Below are 17,781 nucleotides of genomic sequence, written 5' to 3'. Positions count from 1 at the left end.
AAAACCTGTAGATATACCAGGTGAATTCAGAGGCTTGAGCTACTATTGCTTTTGCAGATCAGGTTCTGCAAAAAGAGAAGTGTTCAAGATTCAGAGTTTTCAACATTTGCAGGACAACTTAACTTTTTTTTTCAAAAAGAAAGGAGGGGAAAAAAATCCCAAAGACAAATGAGAATATTTTATCTAAAAAATCCCAAGGATAGAAGAGCATGTGAGCATATGTAACAGCCACAGTGCCCATAAGTGAAACAAACCCTGCCACTGGCAAAACAAGAAACCAACAAAACCTGCAACACATAAAAATCCCCCCTATATTCACTATCTGGCTCAAGGCTTACTGCTAACATTGTAAGCGTAAGAAAACAAGTGTTCTCACACTTCATATTCAAGAAAGTGTTAGCAGATTTATACTGCTGACAAAGTCCACTTCAGTCATTTCAACACCTCTAATACACACAGGTAAAACTCAGTTACTCTGCACCCTGAAGACCACAGTCCTTAGCAAACAGCCAGTACACACTCCTGTTGTGTGCTAAACTCATTATAGAGAATAATGGAGCACATTATTTCTTAAATTCTGTTGCCTCAGGCCACTCATATCATAAACCATAGGAGTTGTGTCACCAATGCCTGAAACAGAAATGAAGTCATAATTTATGCATATTTTAAGACATGGGAGCCCCTCTTTTCACTTTACCATCTTTTAAAGAGCCCTGCAGTTCTAAGATAACCTATTATGTTCCATAGTTCTGCAGGTTCTTAGGTATTGTATGTACAAGGCCATCCCTTTGAGGGTCATGGCACAAGAGTTAAAGAGATATAGATGAGGCAAATAATACTAGACAAAAATTGTATATGTAATGTAAGCAATCATCACCATAACCACCGATGTCTAAGATGTGGCCTCACCTGATACAAGAGCAACAAAGACTCTTTAGATTAAATCACAGGTAGGCTGCAGATCTGAAGGCACCTTCCTTTAAGAAAGGTATCTTCCTACATGTGATGGTCAGCACCCAGCACACATTTAGAAGCACAGAAATAGGTATGGCACAGCTTTTTTTATAGACCTATACTCAAAATAATAAAAAAAAAATTCTTAATTTTCTCTAGTTCTCCAGTTTCAAGAAAAATTGACTTAGTCTCATTTATTCTGTTTGAGAAGAGCAGTGAGAGAGAGATGCAAGATATTTCTTTCTTACCCCATTTTCTCTATTTTCTTTTTATTGTTCTCAGGAAAATGTTCAGAGGGACAACATGAGATTTTCAAACTATTTACGCATCAAGAGCAAATAAAACTAATTTTTCTACAAGTGCTACTTGAAAAGACTATTTTTTCCACTCCCCTCATTAAATAAACATGTTATCCCTACTTGTCCAAAAGCAGAAATAAATAATAAAGACTGTGTCATCTAGATTTATTGAACTTTTCTTTATTTAGTAATAACTTAAGACTTCTTAAAAGCCCAGAGTTCTTGTTATCTTTATTCTTCCCTATTTAAAACATTGATCACAGTCCCCCACAAAAGTCTTGCTCATATGGTCCTTCAATCAATGGAAACTTTTCCACTAAGACCACAAAGAAATCAAGAGTTTCTTATTTCTTTCTACTGTTTTCTTCCTAGCCCTGCCCCCTCCGTTCTTCACCAAAATGAAGAAAAAGGCCAAAAAACCCACAAAACAACAAACCAAAAAATACTTTACATATGCTCTGCTAAACAGCAACATGTGTTTCTAGTATGTTCTCAACACTTCTTCAAAAACTATTGTTAAGTGTAATTTTTTAATCATTTTAACCATAACTGAGCACTAAGCAGATATTTTCAGTAATCCAGTAACAAAGACAACTGTGTGATTGAAAAGCAGAATTTAACTTAGGACCCATCAGTGGGGTTTGAGTATTTCAAACTGCTTTCCAGAGTGTGTTACCTTGCCCTTCACTGCACTGAATTAGCTTTATAACTTCACAAGTTCTTTAAAAGCCACTTTGAACTTAAAAAGACTCAAATAGAACAATTTCTCCGTCCATCAGATCTTTGCCAATTCAGATTCCTTTTGTCACCCTAGGTCCTTCCATCTATATTCGTCATTCAGAATATTGCAATGAAATAATAAGAGTTTGGCTTTACTTTCTTGAGTTTTGTAAGTTCCTAATGAAAATTAAAGTCTTTGGGGTTTTTTTGGTTTTGGTTATTTTCTTTTTTTATTTTCCAATATTCAGGAGTGAGAGCAATAATGATATATCCATACATATCAATATATCCATATCAGCTTGTTGATCTAGGAGTATGATGTCCCACAGGGTACAAGAGGTCTCAGGTTCAAATCCTGGATGAGCCCAAGTTTAAGGCCTGTCAGCCTGACTTCAGTGCCAGGAAAAGTCACAGAACAGATCATCTGACATGCAGCACAGCTAGGGAGTAAGGCCCAGACAGCATGAGATTGGGAAAGACAGATCCTGCATCACTGACTTGATCTCCTATGACAATGCAACCCATTTCCCTATGAGGAAAAGGCTGTGGATAGTCTACCTGCACTTCAGTAAAGTGAAAGCTTCCCACACGACTCTCCTGGAGAAGCTGGCTTCTCGTGGTGTAGTGGTGTGTACTTTCCACTGGGTAAAAACTGGCTGGATGGCTGAGCCCAGAGCATGGCAGTGAATGTCCTTAAATTCAGCTGGGGGCTGGTCACAGGTGTTGTTCCCTGGGGTTCAGTACTGGGACCAGTCCTGCTTAATATCAGTGATGTGGGCAAAGGGATTGAAGTGCACCTTCTGTCAAGTTCACACACAACCCCAAGCTGGGTGGGAGTGCTGATCTGCTGTAGGGCAGGAAGGGTCTCCAGAGGGATCTGGACAGGCCAGATTGTTGGGATGAAGCAAGGGTACGAGGTTCAACAAGGCAGAGTGTTGGGTCACAACAACTCCATGCAGCACAACAGGCTGGGGAAGAGTGGCTGGGAAACTGCCCAGAAGAAAAGGACCTGGGGGTGCTGATCTACAACCAGCTGAACATGAGCCAGCATTTGGCCAGGTGGCAAAGGAGGCAAATGGCATTCTGGCCAACAATAATACAGCCAGCAGGACCAGGGCAGGGATTGTCCTGCTGTACTCAGCACTGGTGAGGCTGCTTCTCAAGTGCTGTGTCCAGTTTTGGGCCCCTCATGACAAGAAGGACATTGAAGTGTTGGAGCACATCCAGAGAAGGGCAACAGAGGTGGTGAAGGGTCTGGAGAACAATTCCTGTGATAAATGCAGGAGGGAGCTAAGGGTGTTTAGCCTGGGGAAAAGAAGGTTCAGGGTAAAGCTTAGCACTTCTACAACTGCCTAAAAGGAATATATAGCCAGGTGTGGCTTGCTTTCTTCCAGGTAACAAGTGAAAGGAGGAGAGGAAATGGCCTTGAGCTTTGCCGGGGGAGGTTCCAATGGAATATTAAGAAAAATTTATTCACTGAAAGGGTTATCAAATACCATAACAGGCTGGCCAAGGAAGCAGTTGACTCACCATCCCTGGAAGCATTCGAAGAGAACATGTGGCTGAGGCATTTGATGACATCATTAAGTGGTGAACACAGTGGTGCTGGGTTAATGGTTGAACTCAATGACCTTCGACTTCTTTTCAAAACCTAACTACTCTATGACTTCAGTAACATGCCTCATTACATTACATAATTCAGAGACAAGATTCTGCTAGCTCCTTTTTCTTGGTTTTGGAAAACTCAATCACAAACATTCCATTAGTTCTGATCAACGTACCTTCCATATGCAAGTAATTGACTTCCCCTAATAAGCCTTTGTAGAAAACAGTGTTAGATTTTGGACTAAATTTTTTTTACACTCAGTTATGTTTTCATTAGTGTATTGATTCTGATAGAAACATTATAATGAGCTTGCTAAAATATTTTCATAACACAAACCTTACCAGTTCATTTGGATCGGGTTCAATTAATACAATACCTTCTTTACATCCCCTAAAACTTTAGAAAAGGTGTTGGTGGTCAACAAATGCATCAGTGTTCTCTGAACAATAAAGAAACTGCTTTGTTCTTCTGTTCTACAATAGGAGACTTTAAAAAACTTTACTGACCTTAAGCACATAAATTCAGTTCTACACAGAAGTCACCTTTAATATTTAGGAATAGGGCAACATAGCAACCAAAAGAAAGATTAAGAGACAAAAAAAACAGAACTCTGAAATCTTTACAAAGGTAAGAACAGAACAGCCTGAAATTTTCTATAGCCACTTTAACCAGTACTTCCTACAAATTTTCAGCATACTGAAGGAATAGGCAGCAGTCTGATAAATCAACACCTTTGTTACATCCAGTTAGCATATATAATGTCATGAACTCATGCTATTTTGAGTTTTGTGTAGCTTTAACTTAATTGAAACTTCTGTGCACTTCAACTTTTCAATGCAATGAAACAAAATCCTGTGGAGTGAGCCAGCATCAAACCTACCTTAAGCTCACTTAGGTCTTGATCAGGAAACAGCCCTGCAAACACATGCTCATACATACACACATTTATAGTACTCAAGCGGGATTAAATTTACCATATAAAAAAGTAAATTTCACTGTCAGTGTCAGAAGGGAAACGGCAGAATTGAATCTCTTTATATTATTCTTGTGATGCCTAGAAGCAGGAAAAGAAAATTTCAATGTGTACTCTGACCTCCTGCAATTTCAGACAAAATTACATTTGAGCAGTGTTAGATAAACTTTGGTAGGCAATTCTGATTGTTGAAAAAAGGAAAACACAGAGGTACAGCCATCTCAACAAGAGGCCACTGGTGAGATTTGTAGCACAATGTTCAGGTTTGGGTCCTTATTTTGCCTAATTGAGGCCAGCAGCTTTTGCCTGCTAAATTACTTTGCAGGAATCAAAACTGGAACCTGCATCCCAAGCTCCCACAGCAATACCCTAATCCCACATGGACAGGGAAAAAAGGCACAAACACATTTCATGATTTTGCTTTTATTGTAAATTACTGTGTCTTAGATTTTTTTGTTGGTCAGCTCTATTCAACACCAGCTTTCAGTTATATACACAAAGACTTAGATTTGATTCTTTGTTAAGGTACCAACATTACTGTATGTAGGGAGGTAACACACAGCATATGGGGGTGTGCACTGGAAAACAAATGTGAAAACTATAGTACATTGTAAATGAAAAAAATTGCCTTTAGGCCAACAAGCTATCCTTCAAAACAAAAAACCAGATAATTTATGCCTGCAGAGGTAGTGCAAGGCTCATATTTTAGCAGACAAAATGTCCCATAATAATATAGCTGAAACCCAACAGGAAGTATCTATTAATTATTTGTACACTCCAGTATTGTTTATTCAGCCAAAAAAAGTGGCATAAAACACTAATGCCATTTTCTCACTCAAGGTTTTTTCACTCGAATAATTGAGGAGCTCTACTGATCAGATTGAGCACTGAAAGACTGGGAGAACAGATGGCAGACATGCAGTGAATAATTTTTGCATCAAGCAAACCTTCACTGTTCAATACAATCTATGCAGAAGAACATGCTCTTTTTAAAGCATCCCACTGGGCAGGTAAGAGTGAAGGATCAGAGTCAATTAAACAAATGTGCTTTCTATTGGCATCCAAAAAGTTATGTCTACTCCATCACCAGCCATAAAGGCTGAGCTAAGTGTGTATTGCTGAATACAAAAGGCCCATTTCCATCTCTCAACTGGGTCAGACTAACACAGGTGAACAGCAACTGGAGCAAACGCACCACAATACACTATCTTTGACAAATCCTCATTTCCATGTGTTGATATCCTTAGAGGTGGAAAGGTTAAAGGAGGCCACACATCCTGCTCAAAAACAAGGCAAGTCTCTATTGCCAAATTAGGGAATGATGATTTTGCTCCAGTTCTTTACACAACTGAAGGTCTGCAAAATGCTACAGGATTCATATTAATCTCAGAAGTATTGTGTTTACATCAGCCTTCCTGAATTGTAAGAAATTACTTCAGTACTGAAGCTTAAGACTAAAAAGATCGTGTAAGATGACTATTGTTAATACTCCTCTTCCAAAATTTATCATTAAGTCTTTCTCCAAAACATCATTAAGACTTCAGCGGCATCAGTACTGCCCCTTTTAGCTGAAGAATAAACATTTAGAATAAGTTTTTTCTCAGCAATGAAATATTATCTGCTTTCACATGTGTAGCTGTTGGGGAGGAAAGGACTGATAAAATCTTGTCTCCGTATTTGCCTCTGTTTATTGCTTTTGGAAGTGTTTCGAAAAAGCCAACCATTCACAAATGTCTCATTTTGCTGATATTCCAACAGCATTTTCATAAAACAAAACCCTTGGAGCTCTCTAACTTGCTTTCCAAACTCTGTAAATGCAATGGGACCTTTCTACAAGGACACTGCTGCTATGACACAGCCTGTAGGAAACTGTTCAGCAGTTCGAATCCAGATTTGTCTCTATCATAAGATGTGAAGGTGGTTGTGAATTTTAGAAGCAACCAAGTGAGCCATTCTTGAATACTTTCCCGATTTTCAGCCACACTGCATTAAGGTTATAGGAAGCAGTGCACTAACAGCACAATCCATAATAAAGGTAACTCTAGATTTAAAAGCAACTACTGACAGAACACTCTCTCTCTGCCACATGTTAACCTGTTGACAGTTGTTCCAAGAATTTAACTCTGGAAACCATATTCTTGAAGTGACAAGAAATAGATGTGTTGACTACAGCTCTGGATGACTAGAAAGCAATTTTCTTTCCTAAGGTAAGAAATTCACTTCATAATCACTCTGCTCTATGGAATGTCTGGCTGTTACAGTAGTACCCTGTGACTGGATGGAGTTTTTAAAAATAAACACACACACACACACATATATATGCTCTAAGTCCTAGCAGTTTTGCTGTTTCAAAAATAATAACCCAAATCCCCCCATAAAACCCCATATACGTATTTCTAAAACTTAAAATCAGTTAGGTCTTTTATCCACCATGCAACAGGAATAGAGTATTTTTCACAAAATCTATTTTACATCAATTTTACTTTCACTTGATGGTTTTGGTTGTGAAAGAATTAAATATCATACTACTGTTTGTGTTTCTCAAGGGAAGCAGTCCAAGATTGTACCTAACCACTGAGAAGCAGCACTAGAAGAAAACAACAAGCAACCACTCTCATTTCCTAGACATACAAATTTACTATGACAAAGCCAAAGAAACATGTTTGAATGATTCTTAGAGATTTTTTTCTGCAAGACAAATGTCTCCATGCTATTGTTGCTCCAGTAAAACATGGGAGGAAAACAACAAAAAACGTATAACAACTCAGAAAAAAATATGCCAGACAGTGACAAATAACTGATAATTTAAATTGGACAGCTCTGGATGTTGGCAGAAAGCTGAAAACATTTTTGTTTTTAAACACAGAACCAGTGGCAGCATGGTCTGAACACAAGTTTTAACTAACAGGCTTCTAGGCAGTGTCAGTCAGCATTCAGGTTTGTTGCACTGCTCACTTCCCTTGACCTCCAGTGTACTTATTTGATGTGCAAAAGAGAATCAAACAGAGCATTGCCAAAAGGGAAATTATGGTTGCCTGAGTTCTTAACCTATTGTAAGCACCTCTCTTTCAAAGCCAAGCTATGAATACATACACTGCACTTCTGCAGCACTGATAAAAGATTCCTGGTGCATCATGAAGATGAAAAATGATTCTCAGTCAAGAGGGAAATTGCCAGAGGTGTCAGAAGACATGTTGCAGTGACGCAAACAGTGACACAGACATTAATTTCAATAATTTGACAGTGAAACAGTGCATACCTGAGCTGCCTAATTCTTTACAATCTTCCTTTTTTCACAACAAGATTTGGTCATTTAAGTTCTTCAAAACCTGTTTTAAACTCCTCCCCCCACTTTTACTGCCCTCCCCCCCCCAAAAAAAAAAGCACATAGATATTTCATTTCAGCAAGGGGATTTTCATTAATTATACTAAAAGGAGTTATGATCTGGAAAGGTCATACCAGCCTTTCAGCATGCCCTCTCCCCCAGCTAAGTACTTCTCAGCTACAATTGATTACCTTGTCTTTTAGGTTTGCATCATTCCATCAAGAGCAGCATGTGCTGCATCAACAGCATTACTGATATTGTGATGAACCTTATATGGCCTCCCTTGCATGCTCACAGTGCTAAACTCTAATAGAGGTTGAAGCCTTTAGAGTGACACCCTAGAAAGGAAGACAGTACTGGGGAGATCTAGGACAAAAGTGGGTATTCCCATGACTCAATGATGTAGCATAACAGAGTACCCCTCAATGAGGGCTAATTGCTCTCTCACCACGTTTCTTTTATTATGGGCTTTTAAGTCCTTGTTGATGCAAGCTATGTTAAATCCATTAAAAAAAAAACAAACCACAACCTAAGTTACTAATATGTAATAGCCAAGAGAGTTTCTTGGAAGTATCCTTTACTCATCTGCCTTAAAAGAAAGGATTCTCACATGAAAGATATTTGCACAATGACCTGTAAAGAAAGCCACATGTATGCTTTAGCATACATGCTTAACTCTTATTCAAGAATAGTGAGATCTCTCAAACAGCTGTAGCTATCCCAACACATATCCTATGTGTTTTATCCCCAACTACTAGAGACTGGTTCTTGTATAGGCTACTTGGATGTTATTATCTGTGACAACACCTCTCTACATGGTACCACACCAAAACCTCCCTGTTGTATATCTGCCCAAAACAGTAGCCCATTTGTCCATGACTGCTTCCCATATCAAACCTGCAGTAAACAGCTGACTTTAGGGAGAAAAAGGGTTCATGGGTGTCTGTATGCAGGAGACAGCCAAAGGTTCAGCTCTCCCTCACTGCCAGGTTAGCAGGGGACACAGACAGATGGTCACCTTGTGCTGAGGCAGCTCAGAAAATGCTTTTCCAAGTATGAATATAAATGGGCCTTGTCACTTTTAAAGTCTGAAATATTCCACTGGCACCAGTTCAACTGCCTCTTACTTAAGAGATATTTGTACAATAAATAAATTTGCAGAGGTGCTAGGTCAAAAAAAAAAAAACAAACCCAGTCAGCTTCTTCTGCTCCCATTTCTCTCATCATTACAATGCACTCTTGGAACTTTCAACTTCAGGGAAATGCAAATTCTTCAACAATGAATTATGCAAGAGGAACGAAATACATGTGGGGTATAGATATGACAGAAAAATCTTTTGCAGCACATACGGGGTGACAAGGTACAGAGACAGTGCTCTTCACTCTTCTGCAACTGAAGAGAGAATAGTTAAATTATACCTGTAGTGAGGTTTAATACACAGCCTTAAGCAACTCCACTTACAGCATCAATACTGCAGAAAGTGACACATGACTTCTGAGCCCTTGGTTACAGGATGACAGAAAGCAACCTGGATACATGGATACAAATCCCACTTAAGGTTACATTTGTCCTTTGCTACAGACCCTACCAGTCTGCTACATCCTACTTCACACTTGGTGAAACACAAACACTTGTACCCTGCCTGTTCAACACACAACATAAGTCACTAATTGTCACTGGACCCGTTTGTTTTGACCAAGCTTTTTACCACTGGCACCCACCAGATTGCAAAACTGTTCTTTGCTCTGCATAGTGTAAAGCCACAAACAAGGGGCAAGAGGTTGTGGGTATTGAAATGGCAGAATAGATTTCAGAACAAAGTAATAATCAAACATCTACAGAACCGCAAAATATTCCATAAAAACATCAGCAAAAAATTAGAAGTAGCTAAGAGACAAGGTACCTCAGCTGAAAGGTGGAAAACCAGAGGAGAAGCAGTACCTGGCAACATCCAATAGTACTGCCGGCATTTGAGATTCGCATCCTAATCTACGTCGTGAATATCACAGCACACACACAACCTTTTACAAGCATTTTTCCTAGAAGGTACACAGGTTGATAGTAACAAGTCAATTTTTACCCTGGGTCCCACTAAAATGATAAAAATTAGTACAAAAAGAGTGCTCACAGATTCTGACAGAGTATAGAAGAAAATTTTGTTTTGCAGTATCAAGAACTTGGCCTGAAGGTAAAAGGAAAACAAGTAAGGCATGCAAAGCAGCTTATTTACTCCTACTGTTCTTCAGTTGCAGCAGCTCCCTCAGGATAAAGACACTGCAATACAAGAAAATACACAAGAAAATTGGAAGGACAGAGAAGTCCTGGTGAGAATTTATTGCAAGTGTGACACAAAACAGCAGCCATACGGCTAAGGAGGCAAATATAGCATGCCAAAAGAAAAGGAGGTCTGCAAGTGGTACCGAGCAAAGCCGCCGGTTAGTGCTCACCACGGTGCAGCTGCGGTGCCGGTCCCATTCTTTGCCGAGGATAAAGAGGGAAAAAGGAGCTGTTTGTTTCCCTGTCGTTACCACTAGGGACTCCAGGGCTCCTCTCCGGCTGCCGGCAGCATCCTGGAAGCTGACAGCCGGGAGCGGGCCCGCTGCCGAGGAGCGAGTGCCGCAGCGCCCGGGAGCGTGGCCGCGGGGCAGCCGCCTCGGCGGGAGCGGCGAGCGGCATCCCCGGGGCGGCCGGCAGCGCTCTGCTCCTGCGGGTGAGCGGCGAGGCAGCGAAGGGCTTTGCGCAGGGAATCGGCGCAATGGGGGCCACTAAGGAACCTGCTCTTTGATCTCCCGTAGCCTCTCCGTGTCTTTTCCTTCAAAGAGCACCTTCTCAGAGGGCTGATTGCTAGATCACGTCAGATGATGCAGCTTCAAATGTGTCTCTCAGAAAGGTGTGCAAAGAACTATAAATAGAGAACCTGACTCCTAAAATAGATTTTTTTTTCTTTTTGCCTACATCATGTTTAATATACTAAGAACCTTCCACACACCCTAATTTCTTCTGAGTCCAAACCATCTTTGCTCCCCCAGCTCACACATGAAAGCACAGTATCTTGCAGGGAGAAATCAGCTCTCTCCTACATTTGCACAGCAAATAGCACAATAGAAACATATTCTGGAGAGACTAAGAACCAATGTAATAAAATAGCAAGTAAAAATATCAGTTAACACATGATATGCGAAGCAGGCGACTCAGCGACAAAAATAAGAATTCAGTAGAGGGGAAAGGAATACTTTCAATTATGTTTTTAAAAATACAAACAAAAAAGTCTAGGGAAAACATTTTTTATTAACTAGGACTCACATCAGAAAAAACCCACAACTACATGATAATAAGAAATAAAATTTAAAATTTTAATAGTGACATGAAAAGTACACATGACAAAACGTTTTGTACTACAAATGTGTACGCCAATGTCTCCAACCACTTTAAAACCAAGAAACCATCTCCAGACAGAGTGGTGAATGTTTCATTTACAGAGCCAGCTCTACAAAAGTTGTTTTGGGTTTCCATTTTTTTCTGTTGCTGGGTAGTGACTTGGTGACAAAAACCTACTCACAAAGCAGTGGGCAACACACCAAAATTTACATTTCTAGCCCCAAACTAAGACCACAGGACTGCATTTCTCCCACAGCCAAAGTTTCAGCACTGATTTGGTTCATCTTAGAGGCAATTACACCAACTCAGTACTCTAAAAGGAAAGCTGATCAGCATGCAGTCACATTATGCAGACTTCATAAATCTTAGCAAGCAAGCACTGCAAGCAGCTAAACACATATGGGAGATAAAACTGGACAGCACACTTTGAGAAATAAACAAAGAAATTGCTTAGCTCCAGATGCTTGAACAAAGTTTATTTTCCACAACTGACACTATCCCCACCTTGTTCCATCTCTGTTCCTCCTTTTGGTCACTCAGTACTCTGAGACTTACTCTAGCCACGGGAGATCAGTTCTTTATTATGTCCTCCCACCCAGCTGCTTCCTTGGTCAACAGCTCTGCCATGGTTCTTTGCCTATGAATCAAAGGGAGGACTTGCTTCTAGCTGAAAGCAGAGCAAAGTAGCAAAAGCAGCAGAGCTGAATCTGAAATTCTAAGTACACAAAGACAGCTGAGAGCATGCTTATGCACAGAATTCTTTGATTCACTTCCCCCTCTTAAGAAACTTCTTTAGTTGTTTTCCTCTGATAATGATAGTGCCATCTGCTCTTACCATTTATCTGGTATCCCTACCTTTTGGGTATGGAAATATCCCTACTCACATAAAGCATTATCAAATCAATTCTGTTCTGTTTATGAAAACATACTCCGTTGCTGGAGGGAAGATCACATAGTTATAAGCAAAGTGACTCCAGATAGTAAGCCACAAGACACTAGTAAGAAACAAAATCCTACATGTTTCATCACATGACTATCCTTAGCAGCTGTCTCTACTCAAGCAGGTTCCAGAAGAAGTTTCCCTAGAACCAGTTCCAAGTAAAACCAAACCTGCAGGTTTCCCAGCAATAGTCTGGCAGAACATAAAAAGTGCACTGGGCCTGGAAATGTTAATCTCTGGCAGAATTTTCCATGCTCTAGTTAAAGGATTCTAATCTGTGAAGTCATCCAGCACATGCTGATGGGAATAAGGACAAGTATATTGGTGTACAGATGAGGGCCCTGAATGCATTAATAAATATTGAAACTCTACAGCCAACTTCTCAGTGACTGTTCACTAGCTTCATGTAAGGGACAAATGTGCCTAGGGAGTCTGCATAGTCTTCATCATTGGAGGTCTTTAAAAAGAAATTAGACATCTGCCAAAAATTATACAAGTACAGCTGATCATCCTGTGGACAGACACTATCCTTTCAAATTCACACCTAAAGAAGATTATCCTTTAATCTATCCAAATTAGTAGCCTCTCAGTGGGTTGGTCGCTCGCTTCATAAACTCCATTTCATCAGAAATCATTCCCAAAATGAACATAACACCTAATAATGAGACATCACAATAAAGTTAAGTAGAAAAAAATACTAAAAAGCACACCCAGAAGCTTTGTGTATTTAAGGTTTATGTATCACCCTAACAATGAATTGGGCTCAGTTTGGAAAATTTCATCAAAAGAGAGGCTGTAAAGTGGGGACTAAGGCTCACAGGAAGTTAGCAAACCTACAGAAAGGTGAATGATCTTCTCCATAATTATTTACCAGCACCTCAGGACTTAAAAGAAAAACACCTTGACAGCCAAAAAGTCAGCCCAGGGTGGCAAGGGCTACAATTTCCCAGCAATGTCAGTGAGCAGCCAGAGTCTCATGATCATCAGTAAAGTTTTGTCCAGAGCTGCAGACACAAAGTGGGGAGTGAGATGGTGTACAGTTAAAATATGATAACTAAATCTAAACAACACCAGAGCGAACAAAGGCCTGAATTTTTAAAAGCTTAACTTTGATTTATGTGCCCTGATAAGTGTCAGATTATGAAGAGTCACCTACCACACATGCAAGCATTCTGAAACAAATGCAGCTTTAATGCCACAATAAGAATTAGTAATCATGGAGAACTTTTCAAAGTCAATTCTGCTTGCTTATGCAAAAGGAACACACAAGATACAAGAAAATCCATTTTTGAGATCTCTTGATAACTGCTCTCAAGTCTAAAAGGCTCGAATATGTCAGATGATTTCAAGCTCAGTACAGCTGGTCTGAGCATATGTCAGTTAACTAGGAATAATAATCAGCTAAATGTTATTTCATAATTCTTTGTAATAATTTATATAAATGCCCAAACAGCAAATTACACAGTTTATGATGCTTGGAAATTAATGTATTGAAATTCACTTGCTACCACCTTCCCCCAAACCCTAAGAGAAATTTATGTAGATATTTCTTTATGCTTCAAACTAGCAGGATGACCAATACAAAGACTCCCACAAACACCATGTTATCTCAAAACTTTAGGAAAAGAGCTTCCCATTTCCAGTACCTATATAGCTACATGATTTCTAGTTTCCTGTTTCATATACATGAAATACATGGGTAAGGTATTGTCATGTTCTGCTCTGCCAGGTACATTCAGCTAGCAAAACACGTGTTTCCCTTTCCTAACATATGGCCCAATTACCATTTAGGCTACTATGCAGCAATCTTTTTATCAATTAGCAAATAGTCACTAGAGCCTGGGCTCAAGTACTTATCTGATTACATATCTGCCCAGAGCTGTCTACATAATAAAGTACAATATATTTAATGTAAGACAGGAAGCGCTTGCTTATTACACATCCCATGCTTGGCTAGCTAAGAAACATTAGAAGACACATGACAATTGTGTTAAGTCCAAGTAAGCTAGTTTGTTTCATTTTTCTGCAGTGCTTTACTTCATTTTTCTTTGCAGAACAACCATCACTAGCAACTTGTCCAATAAAAGAGGTCCCAGATACAAACTATAGACAGTAAGATTCAGGAATATAACTTGTGGGTCATGTTGCTTGTATTGCAAATACTGCACATTTGTAATTCCAAAAGTCATTTAGTTTGCCCAAGTTTCCTGGAACTTCTTACTTGTAAGCAGCTTCCAACACCTTCAGTAAGGTGATCTGCGCTGCTTCACCTTGATTTCAGTGCTGTCTTGTCTTACCAGAGAAGAAAAGCTTTATATGTTTTGACTCAATGACAGTCAACTTTAATGATTCATTTGTAGTTATTGGATTCCCACAGGTTTATGGAAATGTGAAGCCAAGTCTGAAAGCCCTAAACAAAACCTCAGCAAAAGAGTCATACCTCCACTACAAAGGCCATATCTCCATTTCTTGTCTGTCATTATGAACCCAAACACTCACAAACTGTACTAAGTTTGTGTATAACTGTAATAAGTTATTTACTTCCCCTCAACCAAGCGACCTACAGATAGCCTCTGATGCATTTAATTAGTCAATATCCATAAGCACTTTGATAAAAAGCAACATAATGTGCCAAGTATTACTACTGAATAACCAGCAGCTCAACTGCATTTTGCCAAAGTACAGCAATAAGCTTGTCCTTTTAAACCTGCTCATAATAATTATAGCTGTTAACAACAGATATTGTTCAGCTGAATGAACATTGTGAGACTTCAGCAAACAGCTCTCATCAATCTGACATTCTTACAAACATCCCTTGCTAAATGTCAAGTGAGATTTCCAGAGGGAAAGAAAAGTGTCTTTCTTCCCAGAAAAGGACAAAGTTTACACAGATAAGAACAGAAAGTGAGACAGAAGTGGAAGCAAATAACTGCTTTCAAAAGAGTTCTAAAATTACTGACAACCATACAAACTATTAATAAAGGTCTGGTGCTAAGCAGAAGAAAGAATCATTTACAGTGCAGAAAACTGGTTTTTTTGGACACTGATATTACTCTTCAAAGCTAAAGAAGAAACCAAGAAAACAGTGATTTTTAATTTTTTTTTACTTCACACTTCTGTTCCAGTCCTTTGGAGAGTTATTTGGAAGTAGCTTGCCATGTGTTAAACTATTCATTCATTCATTAATATCCTAAACAAAAAGATAAATACCTTAACTTGTGGCATGGAATAAACTATGGTACATTTTATTACAATTTTATGGCATTTGCACAATTTCAACATACAGGTGGATTTTTCTGAAGGAAAACTTATATCTTGTTCACTGGAATACCCGATGCTGCACTGGACTTCCACCAAAAAAATACCCCAACTTGTTGCCTATATGAAAACAGAATCAATGAGTAAGCATTAGCTAAGCAGCAAGATGCTCTTAAAGTGCTACCCCAACACAAACATACCACAATCACCAATATTTCAGCAGCATTTTCTGTTTGTTGTTGGGTTTTTTTTTAATCAAAAGAATGCTGATTTTTTTAATGTCTATAAAGTGCTTTAAAGGCATAGATCTCTAGCATGCCTTACTATGAGCACCTCACTTGCCCATGTGTATATTAGAATAATTTCCATCATGTGAATGTAGCTTATTACCAGTAACATATGTATTATAGTCCTCTATGTGTGTTTGATTTGTGCCATAGCCTTTCACATATACACAAAGTCCTAGCATGAGCTGCCACAAGGAGTAACACTTTCAGAAAAGACTGGCAGTTCTTGAAGTAATTTTGATAGTTGAAAGAAACACAGAAGAACAGCCCTACTTCCACAATGCTTTTCCAAATAGCCCTGAACTACTTCAAGAACTGTTCTGTTCTTTCTCCAAGCTTACAAAACTTCATGTTGTCATCTTATTGTAAACCTTCCATACCTTCTTGGTGATTTCTCATGGGCATCTCCTCACAGCACTGATTTCTTCATGGCACAGCCAACAAACTCCAACTCTCTTCACAGTACAACCAACAAACTCCATCTCTCTCCTCACCCAGCTAACCCACTTTTTTGTAGCACTTGTCTTCTATTAGACACAGCTGTGGCCTATCAAAAGCAGGCCTGTTCCTAATCTTTGGTGATTGGTACAGCTGCAGTTCCTCAGGTGTGAGACTACCTTCTGCACTATTTTCTTACACTCTATCCCTCCGCAAATTCATGAACACTTCCATTTAACAGATGCAGATTTTTTTTTAATGGGGAGGGGAAAAAAAAAGCCACTTTGTATTTCCAGGTTGAATCTAAAATTAATCATGCTTACACACTTAGAACAAGTAGAATTGCAAGATTGTTTCCCCACTGATGGATTCATTAATATTAATGACTTATGAAATCACTTAGTCCATCTGCAAATCAAGCCACTGAATTTCCTACTGCAAGACTAGTTCTATATAGCAAGCAAGAATAAGGTATTGTACTTCAAGAGTCAAGTGGATTAACAGAAAAATTGAAATAACAGTTACTTGAATTCAGTCAAACATTCTGTTACACTGGTAGTGAGCTTCACTATGGATATGCAATCACTTTCCAAGTCGTTAGAGTCTGGACATGACTGGTTTTCTGACAGAGTCATAGGTTTACTTTTTATAGTCATAACTTCTATTTGGGCCAGTTTCAAATTGCCATAATTAAAGAAAACTTCAGTATTTTGCAGCTTTGGACTCTGCACAAGTTTTAGCCCTGGGCCATAGCACTTTGCTGAAAAGCTTTCATCTAGGGTAGAACCTAGAACGTCAAGTCTTCCAAATTTAAGACCTTATGACTTAAAAGCTACCTTAAAAGCTGACTAAGGTAAAAGTTATGCGACTATGCGCACCTAAATCTACAAGAATCATGAAACAGAGCTCTGAACACTTTACATTGGTCTGATTTCTAAAGAAAACTAACTCCAGCTATTCTAGTGCATAAGCAGCCATAGAGTTTTCCCTCTTTCAACAGAAAATAGGCATTTTTCATTTATGAACTGAACAAGTACTTTATAAATCCAAAGTACTGTCATTTACTTTTTGACTCTCAACAGTAACCAAATCCAATGTGGATGAAGAATCCTGTGCCAAAGAAATAAAAAACTAAAAATATAAGAGAGGGGTGTAGAGTATTTGTGTTCTTCCATCTAGGAAAGAAATGGGTTAAAATTTTCATTGTTCCAAGGTGCAAACAACAATTATTCATTATAGTTACGAGATAGTTTTAGTCTCCTTCATCAAACCAAGAGCCTTATACAGCAACCCCTGCATCCCTAACAGGGCTGAATGACTAGTGGTCATATTAGCCAATCCAGTTCCATAAAAAAAAAAAAAAAAATCAGAGGGAGTGATCAAAACTAATGCACTACAAACAAAAGTTGCTCATTTCTTCTTCTGAATATTAAAGCCCTCTTTTTTAAACTGATCAGTGAAGTAAGCTTAGGTTGTTGTTCTGTTGCTCAATTCCTTCCATACTCAATGAACAGATTCAGCAAAGGCACTGTCATCATCTCTTCTTAACACAGTATGCAATGCCCTGAGCCTTAGCTAGCTTTTCAGATCAAAGCAGGTAA

General features: G+C 39.0%; 1 protein-coding gene across 7 annotated transcripts in view; it reads right to left on the bottom strand.

Moving 5' to 3' along the window:
- The window catches only part of LRRC4C (leucine rich repeat containing 4C), a 484,651-nt gene that overhangs the window by 454,013 nt on the left and 12,857 nt on the right, over positions 1–17,781 (bottom strand). The window contains exon 1 of one of the 7 annotated variants that reach the window (XM_071427588.1): positions 10,327–10,342. The exons of the other annotated variants lie outside the window; for them this stretch is intronic. The gene's annotated coding sequence lies outside the window, so the exon portion shown is untranslated. Of the gene's footprint in view, positions 1–10,326; positions 10,343–17,781 lie in introns of those variants that run through there. 7 annotated transcript variants of the gene reach the window in all.

This window comes from Agelaius tricolor, unplaced genomic scaffold (assembly GCF_023055355.1).
Source record: "Agelaius tricolor isolate 1412-34295 unplaced genomic scaffold, bAgeTri1.0.p SCAF_5, whole genome shotgun sequence".
NCBI lineage: Eukaryota > Metazoa > Chordata > Aves > Passeriformes > Icteridae > Agelaius > Agelaius tricolor.
Note: the sequence above shows the minus strand (reverse complement) of the source record. Positions and strands in the feature narration are given on the sequence as shown.